The sequence below is a fragment of the Chlorocebus sabaeus genome, chromosome 8 (genome assembly GCF_047675955.1).
Source record: "Chlorocebus sabaeus isolate Y175 chromosome 8, mChlSab1.0.hap1, whole genome shotgun sequence".
Lineage (NCBI taxonomy): Eukaryota > Metazoa > Chordata > Mammalia > Primates > Cercopithecidae > Chlorocebus > Chlorocebus sabaeus.
This window is the reverse complement of record NC_132911.1, coordinates 10,789,413-10,806,977: the sequence shown is the minus strand read 5'-3', so window position 1 is coordinate 10,806,977 and position 17,565 is coordinate 10,789,413. Positions and strand designations below refer to the sequence as shown.

The 17,565-nt window shown below is 44.2% G+C and overlaps 1 long non-coding RNA gene across 1 annotated transcript in view; it reads left to right on the top strand.

Annotated features, from left to right (window-relative positions):
* Positions 1 to 17,354, top strand: part of LOC103215354 (uncharacterized) — a 223,074-nt gene extending 205,720 nt beyond the window's left edge. The window contains exon 4 of the long non-coding RNA XR_012093818.1: positions 15,359 to 17,354. This is a non-coding gene — a long non-coding RNA (uncharacterized lncRNA). The remainder of the gene's footprint in view (positions 1 to 15,358) is intronic.
* The last annotated feature ends 211 nt before the right edge of the window (positions 17,355 to 17,565 follow it).

The window sequence follows — 17,565 nt, the reverse complement described above, 5'->3', positions numbered from 1 at the left end:
CATTGAAGATAATAAGAATGCAAGCACAAGAGAACATCAAGAAAAAGGAAGACCTGACATTTATTCTACTTGCCAAGTGGGCTCTGTATCTGCCCACATCATGAGTTATTTTAAAAATCAGAGATGATCTATCAGATTTTAAAAGAAGATGGCCAATCTGTGAGAAGATCTTTTTGAAGAAATGCATGCTATGAAAAGAATAATTTGAAAGTGAATATTTGGAAACATTTTCAAGTTTATGTGATTTTTTTTTACTTTAAAAATTCTGTGTGTCACATATAAAAACTCTCATATTATTACACTTAAAGAAACTGTCAAAAATCTATTAATGGACCGGGCGCAGTGGCTCACGCTTGTAATCCCAGCACTTTGGGAGGCTGAAACAGGTGGGTCACAAGGTCAAGAGATAGAGACCATCCTGGCTAACACTGTGAAACCCCGTCTCTACTAAAAGTACAAAAAATAGCCAGGCGTCTCCAGCCTGGGTGACAGAGCTAGACTCTGTCACAAAAAAAAAAAAAAAAAAATTAGCCGGGTTTGGTGGCGGGCGCCTGTAGTCCCAGCTACTGGGGAGGCTGAGGCAGGAGAATGTCGTGAACCTGGGAGGCGGAGCTTGCAGTGAGCCGAGATCGCAAGACTCCATCTCCAAAAAAAAAAAAAAAAAAAAATCTGTTAAAAATTCTTTCAAAAAAAGTTTTAATGACTTTTTAACCTATTTGCTAAAAATACCAAAATGAAATACATTAGTCCCCCCACCATCTGTGGTTTTACTTCCTGTGGTTTTAGTTACTCACAGTACAGTACAGTAAGACGTTCTGAGAAAGAGGAACACATTCATGTAACTTTTAATACACCATATTGTTATAAACGTTCTATTGGATTATTAGTTACTGTTGTTATTTTCTTACTGTGCATAACTGATAGATTTTATCACAGATAAATAGATACAGGAAAAAACGTAGTCTATATAGGGTTTGGTACTATCCGAGGTTTCAGGCAACCACTGGAGGTCTTGGAAAGTATCTCCCATGGATAAGGGGGAGCTACTGTACCTTGCGATCAGTTAGGAAGAGAAACTTCTTGACATCAAAGAAAATTAAAATTACTAGCATAATTTAAACGAAAACTTTTACACAATCGATAGAGTGGAATGAAAATGAGCATCTAAAGAGGTTCTTGTTCCATCTGGTTCTGTGCGTCTTTGTGAGAGAACATTTTCAGCTGCAATAAGCAAGAAAGAAAGAGAAGAAAAGAAGGAAGGCAGGCAGGCAGGCAGGAAGGCAGGCAGGGAGGCAGGCAGGGAGGCAGGCAGAGAGGCAGGCAGGAAGGCAGGAAGGCAGGCAGAGAGGCAGGCAGGAAGGCAGGCAGGGAGGCAGGCAGGGAGGCAGGCAGAGAGGCAGGCAGGAAGGCAGGAAGGCAGGCAGGCAGAGAGGCAGGCAGGAAGGCAGGAAGGAAGGCAGGAAGGCAAGCAGGAAGGCAGGCAGGCAGGAAGGCAGGAAGGAAGGCAGGAAAGAAGGCAGGAAGGAAGGCAGGAAGGAAGGCAGGAAGGCAGGCAGAGAGGCAGGCAGGAAGGCAGGAAGGAAGGCAGGAAGGCAGGCAGAGAGGCAGGCAGAGAGGCAGGCAGGAAGGCAGGAAGGCAGGCAGGGAAGCAGGCAGAGAGGCAGGCAGAGAGGCAGGCAGGAAGGCAGGAAGGCGGCAAGAAGGAAGGAAGGAAGGAAAAAAGGAAGGAAGGAAAGAAGGAAGGAAGGAAAGAAGGAAGGAAGGAAAGAAGGAAGGAAGGGATCTAAGACAAGAAGTCTTTGGAAATGTTTTTAAGGGCCAAGAATAGGAATTCCAAACATAAGGAATCAGGAATAAAGACTCTATGAATTATATACAAATCTACATGTGTGCATGAGGAGTGTGTATGAGCAATAGAATAGAAATCAAGATAGTAAGAAATATTTCTAGTCATAATGCTTTGAAAATAAAATTGTACTTTTAGGTATTATAGCTTCTATGACTTTGCATAAACAGTACACTGAAATAAATGCTTTCAGTTTGACCACTGTGTTAGTTTTCTAGGGCTATCATTACAAAAAACCACAAGCTAGGTAGTTTACACAACAGAAGTGTATTTTCTCACAGTTCAAGAGGGTAGAAGTCTAAGATCAAGGTGTCAAGAGGGCTGGTTCCTTCTGAGGGCTGTGAGGGAAGATCAGTTTCATGCCTTTCCCCTTACTTCTGGTGGCTTTCTGGGAATCTTTGGTGTTCCTTGTAGATGGCATCTCCCTGTGTCTTCACATGGTCTTCTCTCTGTCTCTGTATCCAAATTCCCCTTTTTCTATAAGGGCACCAGTGATACTGGATTAGGGGCCTACCCTACTCCAGTATCATCTATCAATTACATTTACAATGACCTTTTTCCAAATAAGGTTACATTGTAAAGTACTAGGGGTTAGGACTTTAACATACAAATTTTGGGGAAACACAGTTTTACCCATCCCAATGATGACTTTGTGAAAATGAAAATCCACCTTCCTCATTTCTTTTAAAAGTGTGTCTTTGGGTCGGGCGCAGTGGCTCACGCCTGTAATCCCAGCACTTTGGGAGGCTGAGGCAAGCGGATCACGAGGTCAGGAGATTGAGACCATCCTGGCTAACACAGTGAAACCCCGTCTCTACTAAAAATACAAAAAAAAAAAAAAAAAAAAAAAATTAGCTAGGCATGGTGGTGGGCGCCTGTAGTCCCAGTTACTCGGGAGGCTGAGGCAGGAGAATGGCATGAACCCAGGAGGCAGAGCTTGCAGTGAGCCAAGATCTTGCCACTGCACTCCAGCCTGGGCGACAGAGCAAGACTCCGTCTCAAAAAAAAAAAAAAAAAAAAAAAAAATGTGTCTTTGATAAGGGGCAAGGACTTGCAAAGCTCACAGTTCTGCATTGGTGTCAAGAAATCACAGTGCCCTTAATCACGCCATATGCAATCTCTACCCTGCACCCAGAGATGGCCCTCGGTGGGTGGAAACCAACCAGAAATATTTTGAGACAAGAATCATAATTTGCATTCCTGTCCCTGTCCTTAGCTGTGCCATCTACTGCTTTTCCATATGTTATACCCTTTGTTCTTCTAAAGCTGCAGATAAAAGATTTCCGACCGGGCAACATTTCAGGGTGTTCGTACCATCTGTGAAATACCTTCCCAAATGAACAGTGAAAGGAAGCACCTGAAAGGTCTTATTTTAATAAGATTTTTATTCTGCACATATGAAAAGAGGGATTTTTTCCCCCCTTTACCTGCTATCATTCTCCATGTGAATAAAGAAGTTGTCCTTGCTTCAGGGCAGGAGATTTTCATTCAGAATACAGTCACTAGAAATACAACACTTAGGCGGTTGTAAATCCTTAGTGTAGGTGATAAACAACAAGTATTCCAGTGCAGACGCATTTCATGACCTGTGAGGATGGAAATCTTCCACCACTGTCAGGCGTTGCATGTGAATGAGTCTGCATAATGAGCAAGGCCTCGGTGACAGCCAGCTCAGGCTCCAGGAGAAATGGAGGTGACTCAGCTTCCATACATGATTTCCAGCTAGAAACTGCAAGTAGAAAATGTGAATTGATCTGAAATTTCTGAACCTACAAAAGTCTTCCTGGAAGATTAAAATAACCCAATCTAAAGCCGATAGAGATATAGAGATTGGTGGAAGATACTGAAAAAATCGATTTGTGTCTGAAACCTAATTTATATCTGAGCTCTTATTTATGTCGGCAGGCACTCTGAGGATATAGGATGAGTAATAGTTACAGGGTGTGACTTTTCTCAAAGAGAAAGCCAGGTCAGAGGCGTCTGACTAAAGACTGACCATTTATTTGACAGGCATTGCATGGGGTTTCAGAGAAGTGGACACTTCAGGCCTCTTTCAGCCTTGACATTCAATTTGTCTCTGGATGGTGAAGACATTCAGAGTCCTAAATATGGCAGAGGTGATAAAAGAAAAACTTTAGACAAATTCCATTTAACAGAGTTTTAGTTGGGCAAATCAATGCATGAATTGGGCAGTCCCCTGAACCTCAATAGGTTCAGAGAACTCTGTGCTATGGTTGCAGAGGATGTATGGAGAGAAACAGGAAAGTGCTGTACAGAAGATGGAAGTGAGGCACAGAAACAGCTGGATTGGTTAGAGCTCAGCGTTTGCCTTATTTGAACATGGTTTGAACAACTGGCTATCTTTGATTGGCCAAAACTTGGTGACTGGCAAAAGAGTAGGTTACAGTCTATTCACACATCCAGTTAGGTAATAGTTCACAACGTATGGAGAAACCTTTAGGCTGAACTTAAAATATGTAAGGAGGCAGCTTTAGGCTAAACTTAATTTAACAGAGGGATGTGAATCTGGGCCAGAAATGCAGAAGTCCTTACCTAGTCCAGCACTCTACTGAAGTATCCAGTTCTGGAAGAGAAAGACAAATGGTGAGTTGGTATATAAACAATATATTGTCTACACTAACTAGGATTAATTGTTTATTATTTCCATAGGAAAAATAGGATGGTCTACCCCCAGGACAAATGCTTTTCTATCTTTCAAAGGATAAAAGTGACACCAGTAGGCTGAGGGAGGTCCCCAAATGCTGGTGGAACCTCGACCACAACCAGTGTCCAGGATCTTGACACCATTGCAAGAATGAATTCAAAGATGAATTGGGAAATAGTAGTGAAAGTACAGAGATTTATTGCAAAGGGAAAAGCACACACTCATAAAACGGGAATGCAGGTATACTCAAGAGAGAGATCCACCAAGGGGGTTCGGGGCTGCTGCCTTTATAGGTTTCTTTAACCAAGGGGTAGAAGATCCATGAAAATTCCTGGGAAAAGGTGGAGATTTCTTGGAACTGTGGTGCTGCCCATTTTTACACCAAATATGGTTGTTCCTGGAACTGTTATGGCTCTGGTGAATGTGTGATTTAGGATGTTAATGAGCAGATAGTGAGGTCCTAGGTGAAACCTGGCTCAAGTCCAGCACCACGTTTGGTCCAGTCGGTCTTAGTCAGCGCTTGGTCCACACCCTGGTTTTTCAGGGTCTTAGCTGTTCCTAGCTTCTGCAGCTATTTTAATAGTTTCCTTTTGCTAGTCATGTAAAACTGTTGCCTGGAATTTTCTATTGTCCTGCAACTATGCTGTATTATTCCTGTCTTAAAAAGGGTTCAAGCCTTTCTCTCTCTCTTGCTGTCTCTCTCATTTAAGACAGAGTCTGTCTCTGTCACCCAGCCTGGAGTGCAGTGGCACCATCTCGGCCCACTGCAACCTCTGCCTCCCAGGTTCAAGCAAGTCTCGTGCCTCAGCCTCCCAAGTACCTGGGATTACAGACGCACACCATCACACTCGGCTAATTTTTGTATTTTTAGTAGAGATGGGGTTTCACCATGTGGGCCAGGCTGGTCTTGAACTCCTGACCTCAGATGATCCACCTGCCTCAGCCTCCCAACGTGCCGGGATTACAAGCATGAGCCGCCGCACCCAGCCAGGGCTCAAGCCTTTCTGAAAATTACTGAAGTGTTTGAAGAAGCCCCCTTTGTTCTCACATGCCCCATAATTAGAATCAGCAAAAGCACATGTATGGTCCCTACAACAAGAGGCAGCTTTTGTCACTGTTCCCAAGATAAGTCAACTCTACTGAGAGGACAGAGGGTTATGTGTTCAGTGTGACATTTAAAATCAAGAAGCAACATAGTGGCAAATGTTTAGCTACCTTCAGACTTATGACTGGACTTCTCTATGAATGAGCTGACTCGCTTTCTTTTTTGAAAAAAATTGTGATAAAACACACAAAACGTAAAACCCAGAAAACTTTTAACCGTTTTTAAGTATACAGTTCAGTGGTGTTAAGTATATTGAGCAATATTGGGCAACCGTCACTGCCATCCATTTCCAGAACTTTTTCATCATCCCAAACAGAAAGCCTCCACTTCCTCTTTCCCCCAAAAGAAATCAATGTGCAAATTGTCTTACTTTCTCCTCTCTGACTCCAAGTACTGCTTCAGCTCATCAGTGCCTTCTACCAAGGAACAATGGGGCTGAGAACACAGAGTGCCCATTTTAACAGTGCTGTTATCTTAGCTAAGGTTCCCAGCTGTTCTCAACACCTGCGTGGGACCTGGGCCCAGGCTGCACCACGCTGACAGTGAACATACACTCGGGGCCTCTGCCAGTATTTTTCCAGGAACACTGCCTCCTCAACATGGTCTGCTCGTTATGTGCTGAGATGAGTGCTCTATTAATTTTAACGATGCCATAAACTGGGTGATCGGAAAATGAATGGGCCAGCCTGCTTTCACTCTCACAGGTTAATGACAGTGGGCACAAGATAAACCAATAGTGCTAAGGCTGAGAAATGATTCCTTCCTCTTGGTCATCTGTCTGGACTGGGCTCTTCCCGTGGCTTTGTTAATGTGGGTGGCAGCAGTAAATCTCTGACATTAGGATGGACAGCGTGAGAGGGGCAGAGCTTTGTGACCCTTGGCCTTGGCTGTCCCCACCACTTCCACTGCTTCCACCCCAGGCAGTGGGAATGGCTGATACTGTTTCTGCCTCTGGGGTGAGGGAAGGGTTATGGGTAATATAACTTCCTTGAATCATTCAGATCTCCTTCAGGAATATAGGATCAACTCAGACAAGGTACCAGTTCTACCTGCACCACGGTCACTTGAGAATCTTATCACCACCACACTCACAAGACTACCGGTAACACTTAGTATTTTTGTCTTTGGTGGCTCCTCTGCTGTGATGATAGTCTAGGCCTGTTTCATTCATCTCTGTGAAATCAATCAGGTGGCTGGAGCTTGTGAATTACAGCCCACATTCCCGATGGAGGAATTGAGGCTTATTGCTATAATTCGGACGTGTGTCTCCCAAACCTCATGTTGAAATTCGATCCTCAGTGTTAGAGGTGGGGCCTACTGGGAGATGTTACAGTCACAGGGGTGGGTCCCTCGTGAATTGACTAATGCCCCTCAGGAGACGGGGTAGAGGGGAGTGAGTTCTTGCTCAGTTAGTCCCCTGTAGAGCTGATTGTTAAAAAGAGCCTGGTGTCTCCACTCACGTTCTCTCTTGCTTCCTCCTTCTCCGTGTGATCTCTGCACAGGCAGGCTCGCTTTTTCCTTCCAACATGAGTGGAAGCAGCCTGAGGCATCACCAGAAGCAGATGCTGATGCATGCTTCTTGTACAGCCTGCACAACAGTGAGCCACATGAACCTCTTCTCTTTATAAATTACCCAGTCTCTGGTATTCCTTTACAGCAACATAAATGAACTAAGACAGTGACTAATCAAAAAATAACCAGTTAGTTAAAACCCCAGACCTTCCCTGCTAGCCAATTGATTTGTTGCTCCGTTTGTTTCCCGGTAGGTGCAGCATCAAAGACCAACACTTGGGATGGATTATGCTGAGACCCGGCAAAAGCAATAATCAGGGAGCTTGAGACTCTGGAACCAGAAACTAGACACAACATTCTGAATAATAGAGTTCCATCACTGAAAAAAAACAAGAGTTTTTTTTTAGACCAGTGAGCCTCCAATAATTTGTGCTGGTTAAAATACAAACTCCTAGGCTTTCTCCCAACCTACGAATGCAGAATTTCCTGGAGGTGGGATGCAGAAGTCTGTATTTTTTTTTTTTTTTTAACAGCTTCACAAGTTATTCTGAGGCTCTACTAGGTCTGAAAAGCACAGTGACCACATTGATCAGATCTCCCACAGAAGATGCATCTGAAAGAACCATGAGACAATGTCCTCTTTGTTCTGGACTTGCAAACTCTTGTAAATGCAGCCTGAGATGGTATTAGCATTTTCAACAACGGAATCACAGTGGGGAATCACTACTGAGTTTGGGGTCAGCTCATATTCTCCAGTTCTTTTCTCATGAATTGCCATCACATTTATTCTTGCATCTCTAAAGGCACAATAAATTAAGGATTAGGTTTGAAAAACTAGAAGCATGATTTAAGCTGACTTTACCTGGCCATTTCTAATGACCATCTTTTTTTGTTAAAATCAATTATGTTTATACAACTATTATACACTCAGAATAATTACAATTTAAAAAATTGTTGGACTAGGCGCGGTGGCTCACGCCTGTAATCCCAGCACTTTGGGAGGCTGAGGCGGGCGGATTACCAGGTCGAGATCGAGACCATCCTGGCTAACATGGTGAAATCTCATCTCTACTAAAAGTACAAAAAATTAGCCGGGTGTGGTGGCAGGCACCTGTAGTCCCAGCTACTCGGGAGGCTGAGGCAGGAGAATGCCGTGAACCCGGGAGGCAGAGCTTGCAGTGAGCCGAGATCACGCCACTGCACTCCAGCCTGGGGGACCGAGCGAAACTCTGTCTCAAAAAAATAAAAATAAAAATAAATTAAAAAAATGGTTAAATCAATGGTGATTCCATCTTACCGTATCAAACTAGAGCACAAGCAACAAGTAGGCCTTCTTCTCTACATAGCATAGTTCACATTTCAATTCAATTCAGCAAATATTTAATGAACAAATAATTCAGCAAACTGTTTAAGTGCTAGGCACATAATATATAAATGTATAACTCAAACACAAGATAGAATTGATATTTGCCAGGAAAGAGATGCAAAGTGTTATGCATGTTCAGTGAAGGCAAAAATAACATCCTGTTGGGTGTGGGTGGAGGACAAAGAGGGACCTTATAGGAAGAGATCCCATTTGAGCCGGAGCTTTGAGCCATCTGCAGAGAAGAGCTAAGGGCTAAGGAAGCCATTTCATAGATAGAAAATCTTGTGAGCCAGCACTGAATGTACAAAGTGCATGTTGAGAGTGGAGTGGTCATAGAACAAATAGCTGATTTTAAGGCTAGAAAAGTGGGTTGGGGCTGGTTGTGGAGGATCTTTGAGCTAAAGAGTTTGGATTTCACTTTCCAGCAGTAGGGGAATCCTAATAGGCCCCGTAGCAGAGGAGTGGCTACTTAGGACAGACCCAAGCCAGGGGAGATTGGAGTCAAGGGTTCCCATGAAGTTTTATAAGACAATAAAATATTTCTAATTCTGAAAAGTTGGAAACAACCTGTATTAGTTTCCTGTGGCTGCTGTAACAAATTACCACAAAGGTGGTGACTTAAAACAGCATACATTTATTTTCGTACAGTTCTGGAGTAAGAAGTTCAAAACCAGTTTCACTGGTCCAAAATCAAGATGGCTCCAGGGGGGAACTTGCTTTCGTGTCTTTTCCAGCGTCTAGAACTTCACTCCTTGCATTCTTTGGCTCTTGGGCCCTTCTGAAACAAGCATGTGCTATTTTTGTAATTAAAATAAAGATGAGGTGTAGAAATGAGGACCATAAACAGGGCAGTGGTACAAGGAAAGGACTGCTGTGAATTGAATTGCAGAGAGCAAGTCTCTAAGATTTGCTAGCTGGTTGGATATCAGGAATGATGGAGAATTCATTGTCCTCCATTGACAATGGAGGCTCAGCCTGCAGGGCAGAGAATTGCTAGGCTGCTAGCAGCCATGCAGGCAGGGGGAGCTAGTTTAAGAAAGAGGATGACTTGCTTCCAGATGTATTTGTCCTTTCAGGCAAGCTCCCTGCTAGTATTTGGCTTTTATGCTGTATGACATGAAACTTCTAGAGTTTTCATCTAACCAGTCACTAAGAGCAATCTCCCTTTAAAGAACCAAGGCCCTTCAGCAGTTCTGAATTTGCACTTCAGAGGCTCCCTGATCTCCGCATTCCCAGAGCCCTTACCCTGCAGCCTGGCTCTAATGAGACATGGCAATGCCTTTGCTCTGGTCTCTTATCAGCCTTGGCAGCCTGGGATTCTGTAGGGAGGCTGTGAACCAGCTCCCTTGGGAAGGTCTATTGCAGAATTGCTTAGAGATGGAGGGGGAAGGAATAGTTGGCAGTGGTTTCCGGACCATCCTTGGACCAGACCAAGGATCTTCCCTATGCCAGATGGACAGTGTCCACTCTCCACCCTCTTTCAGTCCCCAACCAGGCTGTGACCTCCTGCCCACCTCCTCTGCCCACCGTCTATCCCCTCTGCCCTCACATCAGCACCCTAGTAGCAACCTTTGGAGAGAGTCCCAGGCAGGGAGTGAGTCCAGAAGGGAGGGACTCATATATGTAAAGAGTGCATATCCCTGATCTCAGTGGAAAACTTTGTTACTGAACCAAACTTGGGTCTGCCCACCTGGTGCAGCAAGGCCAAACATTGACATCAGGATTTGCAGTGAGAACAGGTGAGGCACTTATTGCAGGCCACTAAGCAAGAGAATCAGTCAGCTACTGCTTAAGACCCGAACTCCTCAATGGCTTCCATTAAAGGTGGGGAGGCAGAAGTAACAGGCAAAGTCATAAATCAATATGTGAAGCCTACACAGTGGTTTGACCTATAAAGGTGGGACATCTCAAAGTGGGGCCACAGGTGGATGGTGGATTCAGAGATTTTCTGATTTGCAGTTGGCTAAGGAAGGAAAGTTTTGTCTAAAAACTTGGGGGTGGCAGAAAGGAACGTTAAATTCTGACCTGTGGGTGTGGCTCCCTCCAGGCCCCTCAGGAAGAAATTTAGAATAAAGAATCACAGTCAGACTTCAGTCCTTCATTCCCCCTCATCTGAGGTCTGTGCACCAGTGGGTCCACTTGGTAGAGGTCTGGGTTTCTAAGTTGTTTCTAAGAAACAACTCAGGGGACGTATATTAAGATGTTATTGGCTGGGCACAGTGGCTCACTCCTGTAATCCCAGCACTTTGGGGGGCCAAGCCAGGCAGATCACCTGAGGTCAGGAGTTCAAGACCAGCCTGACCAATGTGCTGAAACCCTGTCTCTACTAAAAAATAAAATAAAATAAAATAAATACAAAAATTAGCCGGGCACAGAGGTGGGCGCCTGTAATCCCACCTACTCAGGAGGCTGAGGCAGGAGAATCACTTGAACCCAGGAGGTGGAGGTTGCAGTGAGCCAAGATTTCACCATTGCACTCCAGCCTGGGCAACAAAGCGAGACTCAGTATAAAAAAATAAATAAATAAACCCATATCTTTAGTTTCTATAAAGGAATCAAACACTCTGTGGCTCTGACTTCCTTGGCTATTGGTTTAGGCTATTATTGCCTTCTTGCTTATCAGTTGCTCCTTTACTTTTCAAAGCTGGCTCGGTGCCTGGAGTTTCCCTTGAAGGAACTCAAAATTTCCCCTTATTTCCATGCTTGGGGGGTGCCCAGCAGGCCCCCAAGAAGGGTCTGTGGCCTGTCTCAACTTCTTTGCAAAACAGCCCAAGACTGGAAAACTGGAAAGTAGGAGGCCAGATCCTTCTGTGAGCATTAACTTGGAACAAGTAACCTGTGAAAGGCTTGCGTTGGACTGGATTTTTCATGCTCCCTTCTAGAGCCCGTGTTCTGGCCTCTGCATGGAGCATCATCGGAGATGAAAAGAGAAACACTTATGACCGCTTCTCAAAGAGCGCTTTGGTTTGCAGGAGTTTAGTACGCTGAATAACGGTCATGAATGATCCCTGGAACTTCTAAGTGTTATCTTATTTGGAAAAAGAGTCTTTGATTATCCAGGTGGGCCCTAAATACCATCAGAAATATCTTTATAAGAGAGGGCAGAGGGAAATTTTACACACACACACAGTGATGTGAAGATGGAACAGGAAAAGTTTCTCCAATGTTGGCTTGAAAGATTGGAGCCATGTGGCCACAACCCAAGGAATGCCAGCAGCTGCCAGAAGAGGCAGAGGACAGATTCTCCCTGAGAGCCTCTGGGGAAAGTGCAACCCTGCTAAAACCTTGATTTCAGCCCAGTGATACTGATACTGATTTCAGACTTCTGGCCTCCAAAGCTGGGAAATACCAAATATTTGTTGTTTTAAACTGTCAAGTTTGTGGTCATTTTTTTTTTTTTTTTTACAACAGCCACAGGAAGCTAAAACAGGGGGAAAGTCATCTGGGGTCTTTGCATCCTAGAGAAGCTCTGACTATGTCCTGCACAGGTCCCCTTGGTGCACCTCACACTTTGTCAGCCTAACCCTGAGACTTTTCTAATGAAAGGCTCGTGCTCCTAGCACCCTGTAGCAGAAAAAGCACTGGGAAAAGAATCAGAAGGTCTGCTCGGCTTTGAGTAGGTGTCACTCCATTTATCTGAACTATGGTTTCCCAATCTGATGACAGCAAGGACCACATTTTTGTTCCTGTTTGTCTCTCGGTAGCTAGAATTGCGCTGAGCACATCCACAGTAAGCACTTGTTGTTTGTTGAATAAAAAATAAGGAAGTTATTATTACATTTTCCTGCCTGTCTCACAGGGTTGTTCACTGTGGAGCCTAACTTAGAAATGTAAAGTATTTTGAAAGTAGTAATGCAATAAACAAAAGTTAGGTATTATTATAATTATTATTATTATTATTTTGAGACAGAGTCTTGCTCTGTCCCCCAGGCTGGAATGCAGTGGCGCCATCTCGGCTCACTGCAAACTCCGCCTCCTGGGTTCATGCCATTCTCCTGCCTCAGCCTTCCGAGTACCTGGGACTACAGGCGCCTGCCACCGCACCTGGCTAATTTTTTTTTGTATTTTTAGTAGATACAGGGCTTAACCGTGTTAGCCAGGATGGTCTCGATCTCCTGACCTCGTGATCCACCTGCCTCAGCCTCCCATCAGGCATAAGTCACCCCACCTGGCCAAAACTAGGTATTATTAACCAAGATGCAGAGCTCTCTGAACTGTGTTACTTGGAATGAGCAAGTTACAGCTGGGTCCTGGCTGGCCAGAAACCAAATCCCTTATGCACATCTAGAGAGAAAACATTGCTCAAGAGGCTAAGCAGAACTGGAACCCAGAGGCTGTTTCTGTGAAGGCAAAGATAATTTTTTTTTTTTTTTTTTTGAGCTGAGCAGCTGTTCAGTCTGCATTTGAATCTACTTAATTGCTCTACTCCTTGTAAATGGTGAGGGGTAGGAAGATGATAATCTAAGAAGCTGCGTTCCAAGGGAGGCTGAGATTGGGAGGATGTGGGTGCATGTGATATCATAAAAAATAGATCTGGTCTTTGTCCCCAGTTCCTGGACAGAGCTTCAAAAATACTTGGAATTTCCCAACAGGAGATAACAAGACCCTTCTGACTACATTTGAGCTTATGCTAATGTGACTGGTGGTGGGCCCTTAGAGAGCTTCAAGGGAGGAACTGATCATGCTATTAATAGAAAGACCAAGCATGTGATTGGAGGGTTGGAATTTCCAGCCTTTCCCCCAACCTCTGTGGAAGACAGAACAACCAGAATTTAAGTTCAGTTACATGGCCAATAATTTAATCAATCAAGACTATACAATGAAACCCACATAAAAACTCTGGACACTGAAGTAGAAGGGAGCTTCCTGGCTGGTGAATGTATCAATGTACCAGAAGGATGGTGCACACCAGCTCCATGAACACCAAAGCTCCTAGGCTGGGGACCTTTCCAGACCTTGCCCTGTGTATCTCTTCATCTGGCTATTCATTTGTGTCCTTTATAATAAAACAGTAATCCAAAGTATAGTGCTTCCCTGAGTTCTGTGTCATTCTAACAATTTATCAAACTTGAGGGGTTGTATAGTGGGAAGATGCAAATTTGTAGTCAAATTAGACAGAAGTGTGGGTATCCTGGGGACCACATTTGTGACTGGCATCTGAGGTAAGGGCAGTCTTGTTGGAGACTTTGCCCTTTAACTTGTGGGATCTGACACTGACTCAGAGTAGGTCAATGTTAGAATTGAATTGTGAGACTTCCAGTTGGTGTCAGAGAGCTAGTGTTGGATCTTAGTGTAATATCCCATTCCTTGGACTTCTCCATTTGAAAGTCAATGGCAGAGGAAACAGCCACTGTCTCTGACTGACCAGACTGTAACCATAATAGGTTCATTGCACGGGACACAAAGCAAGTCAATACACCAAGATACTGGGTTGCAGCAGAGAAAGAGGCTTAATCGTAGGGTCACTGAATGAGGAAATGAGAGGGGAGTCTTAAATACACCCCCTTAGGGACTTTGCAGTTAGGGTTTTTAAGAGTTTTGGAGTGGGCTGAAGTGTGGTCACTGTTTAGTCGAAGAAGGCAGAGTGAAATCTTGGGACAGGGAAATGAAGAAGCTGTATTCTCATGCTGGTCCCATTCCTCTGTGGAGTCTTTAAACTGGTTGCTGGAATTCAGGATCTGAAAAACATCTTAAGCAACCCTTAAACAAAAGCCTTATGAGTCTAATGTCAGAGATCCTGTCTACAGGAACAACGGGGATGCAAATGGGTTAGTATCTAGTGCTGCATAACTTAGCAAGAAGGAAGTGGGCCGCAGTGAAGCCCAAATGATGCTTTATTATAAACTCTGTTTCTGTCTAGAACCTGGCATGCAGTTTTCAGCAACCCTGTGGGGATAGTTTCAAGACGAGAAGGAAAATGGTAGTGTGGACTGAGCACAGGGATTTAGGCCATGTGGGTTCTGGCTCTGCTTCTGCCAGTAGCTCCGAGCAATGCCTTACCCTCCCTAGGGTCCTCATCTACAAAATGAGACAACTTAGTTACACATCAGAGTCATCTCAGGAGCTTTAAAAATGCAGTCTCTCCCAGCTCCACTCTTCAGAATTAGAGTCTTGGGACTAGGTCCCAGGGATCAGCATTTCAGAGTTTAAAATCTCCCCAAGTGACTCTCATGCAATTAATGGGTAGTTGATTGACTCAGGGTTTCCTCATGGCCCCTGATGATAAGAAGAGCCTGGGCCACACTGTAAATCTACTAAGTCAGACTCTCCCTACTAAATCAGGAGTGACCTGGGAATTGCTGTTTTTGTTTTTGAGATGGAGTCTCATTCTGTGGCCCAGGCTGGAGTGCAGTGGCAGGATCTCCACTCGCTGCAAGCTCCGCCTCCTGGGTTCATGCCATTCTCCTGCCTCAGCATCCCGAGTAGCTGGGACTACAGGCACCTGCGACCACGCCCGGCTAATTTTTGTTATTTGTAGTAGAGACAGGGTTTCACCGTGTTAGCCAGGACGGTCTCCATCTCCTGACCTCGTGATCCGCCTGCCTCGGCCTCCCAAAGTGCTGGGATCACAGGCACGAGCCACCGCGCAGGGCCAGGAATTGGTGTTTTTGACAAATGCTCCAGGTGACTCTTAACAACTAACAGCTTGAATAAGCTCCGCCCCCAAATCTCAGGGTGAAATGTGGCTCCGATGGTGGAGCCGAGTCTTCAGTCTGGTGGGAGGTGTTTGGATCCCTCATGAATGGTTTGGTGCCCTCCCCTTGGTCATGAGTGAGTTCTTGCTCTATTAGTTTACACAAGAGCTGGCTATTTAAAAGGACCTGGCACCTCGTCCCTTCTAATTCTTGCTTCATCTCTCACCAGGTGACACCCCTGCTCCCCATTTGCCCTCTGCCATCAGTAAAAGCTTCCTGAGACCTCACCAGAAGCTGGACAGATGCTGGTGCTGTGCTTGTACAGCCTGCAGAACCAGGAGCCAAATCAACCTCCTTTCTTTATAAATTGCGCAGCCTCAGGGGTTCCTTTACAGCAATGCAAGAATAGACCAACGCAGAAGTTTGTGGAGTGAAACCTAAAGCAGTGTTTCTAAAAGTGAGATCCTAGGACCAGCACCACCTGTACCACATGCACCACCTGGGAATCTGTTAGAAAAGCAAAGCCTCAGGCTCCATCCCAGACCACCTCAGGCAGAAGTTCTGGGGGTGGGGTCCAGCAATCTGGGATTTAACAAGCTCTCCAGGTGATGCTGATGCATGTTCAGTTTGAAAACAACGGACCCAGAGAGCCTCTAAAGTGCAACCTGCACTGAAAATTTTAGTCCAAAATCTTGCATGGGCAATTTAATCTCTATGTCCTATGGATTCAGTAAAGTCCCTTTCTGGAAACCAGAAAGCTCAGTCTCTCTGGAGGCTCTGATGTGGTTTCATTTTGAGCCTAAGATCAATTGAGAGACCTTACTTTCCATCAAGACTGACTGGGAGACTCATGTATGCTGTCCTCAGGCCAAAAGTCAGGATAGAACTGCTTTCCACTATTGATTACAAAAGAATCAGCCTTCCAGAAGAAAAATCTACTCTCTTCATGGAACCTCCTCATGGCAGAAGCTGCTTGGGAACTACTTTCTCCTGTAGGCAGGTAAAAATATGTGCAGGCTTTTCTGGCTTGGATCGTACAGTCTCTTTAAAGCTAACAGACTCTGATTATTAAAAGAAAATTGAGAGATCATCTAGTCGAATCCTATTTTACCAATTAAGACACAGAGGGGATGGGAGCTAGTTAATAATTTTTCCATAGTAACAGAGATAGTAACGCAGTAGGTTTGTAAGAACACTGAACTCAGACCTTCAGGCTTATTTCACTGAGCCACGCTACCTCAGGTGTTCTCAGTAAAGCACGGGAAGTAACAAGTCTTTTAAACCCTAAGACACTGCAACCTTAGTGTGGCTTTTGGTGCCATCCATGCACATTCAGAGAATTCAGAGTCTACAGAAACAGTGTGGATTTGGATTCCTATTGGCACAAGGAGGCAACTAAGAGGAACAAGGGAGAAGGTGGTTTTTCCAGGAAAAGTTAATGCTACACGAATAGCAGATCTTGCTGTAAAGGTTCTGTCAAGTGCCGGGAGCTTTTTTCCTTCAAAATAACCCTGTAAGGTGGGCATAATTATCCCAGTTTTACCAATGAGGAAATGATGCACAAAGAGGCTGTGCACACTGATCGAGCCCAGTGAACAAAGACAGGATAAAAACACCTAGCTCTGATTCTCATGCTTTTCCTGTGACACCACACTGCTTCCTAGTGGGTTGCTTTTAAACCCGCGATTGATCTATTTCAGTCTCTAAATCAGTGACTCTTAACCTTGACTGCAGGTTAAAATTGTACAGATCTTTAAAAAAATACTAATAGCTGCTGCCCTCCCTTCCATCCCTATAAAAACAGAACCTCTGGGAGTGGAGCCAGGATAGTGGCAGTTTTTTTTAAAGCTCCCCAGGTAACGTGAATGTGCAAACAGAGATGCAAGCCACTTTTACATGTTCAATTTGCCTCAAAGTAATTTAGCTAACCAGGAATAGATACTGTTTTTGAAGATAGTGGTGGTAATTTAATGAAGTTACTCAAACTATGATTGAATTATATTTAGACACTAGGTAAGAGGGGAAATGGGGAGGAGAAAGAAGAGTTGACTTTTGTCAACTGGTTTATTGGGGAACATGCATGCAATATTTGCTGATTATCTGCAATACAGCTCATCTGAAGACCAAGCCCCTTGCCTCCACCTGACCCCCAGGATTCCCAGTGTTATTTTGATGTTTGAGAACTTATATATGTTTAAAGGTAATTAAAGAAAATTGAAAGTTAATTGTTCTGAACGGTATTTTACCGAGAGAAGAATTCTCTTTAAACCTAACAAGTTTTCTATTTAAAGGATTTTGTATCATGTTCCTAGGCTAAAGACAGAAGAAAGGACCTCATGGTAAAATGTTGGGTCTTGTCCAAAAGGCTTTTGAAGTAATAGCATATTCATTAAGGTCACAAATAGATCTTTAACAGAGGTCTTTCTTTAGGGAAAT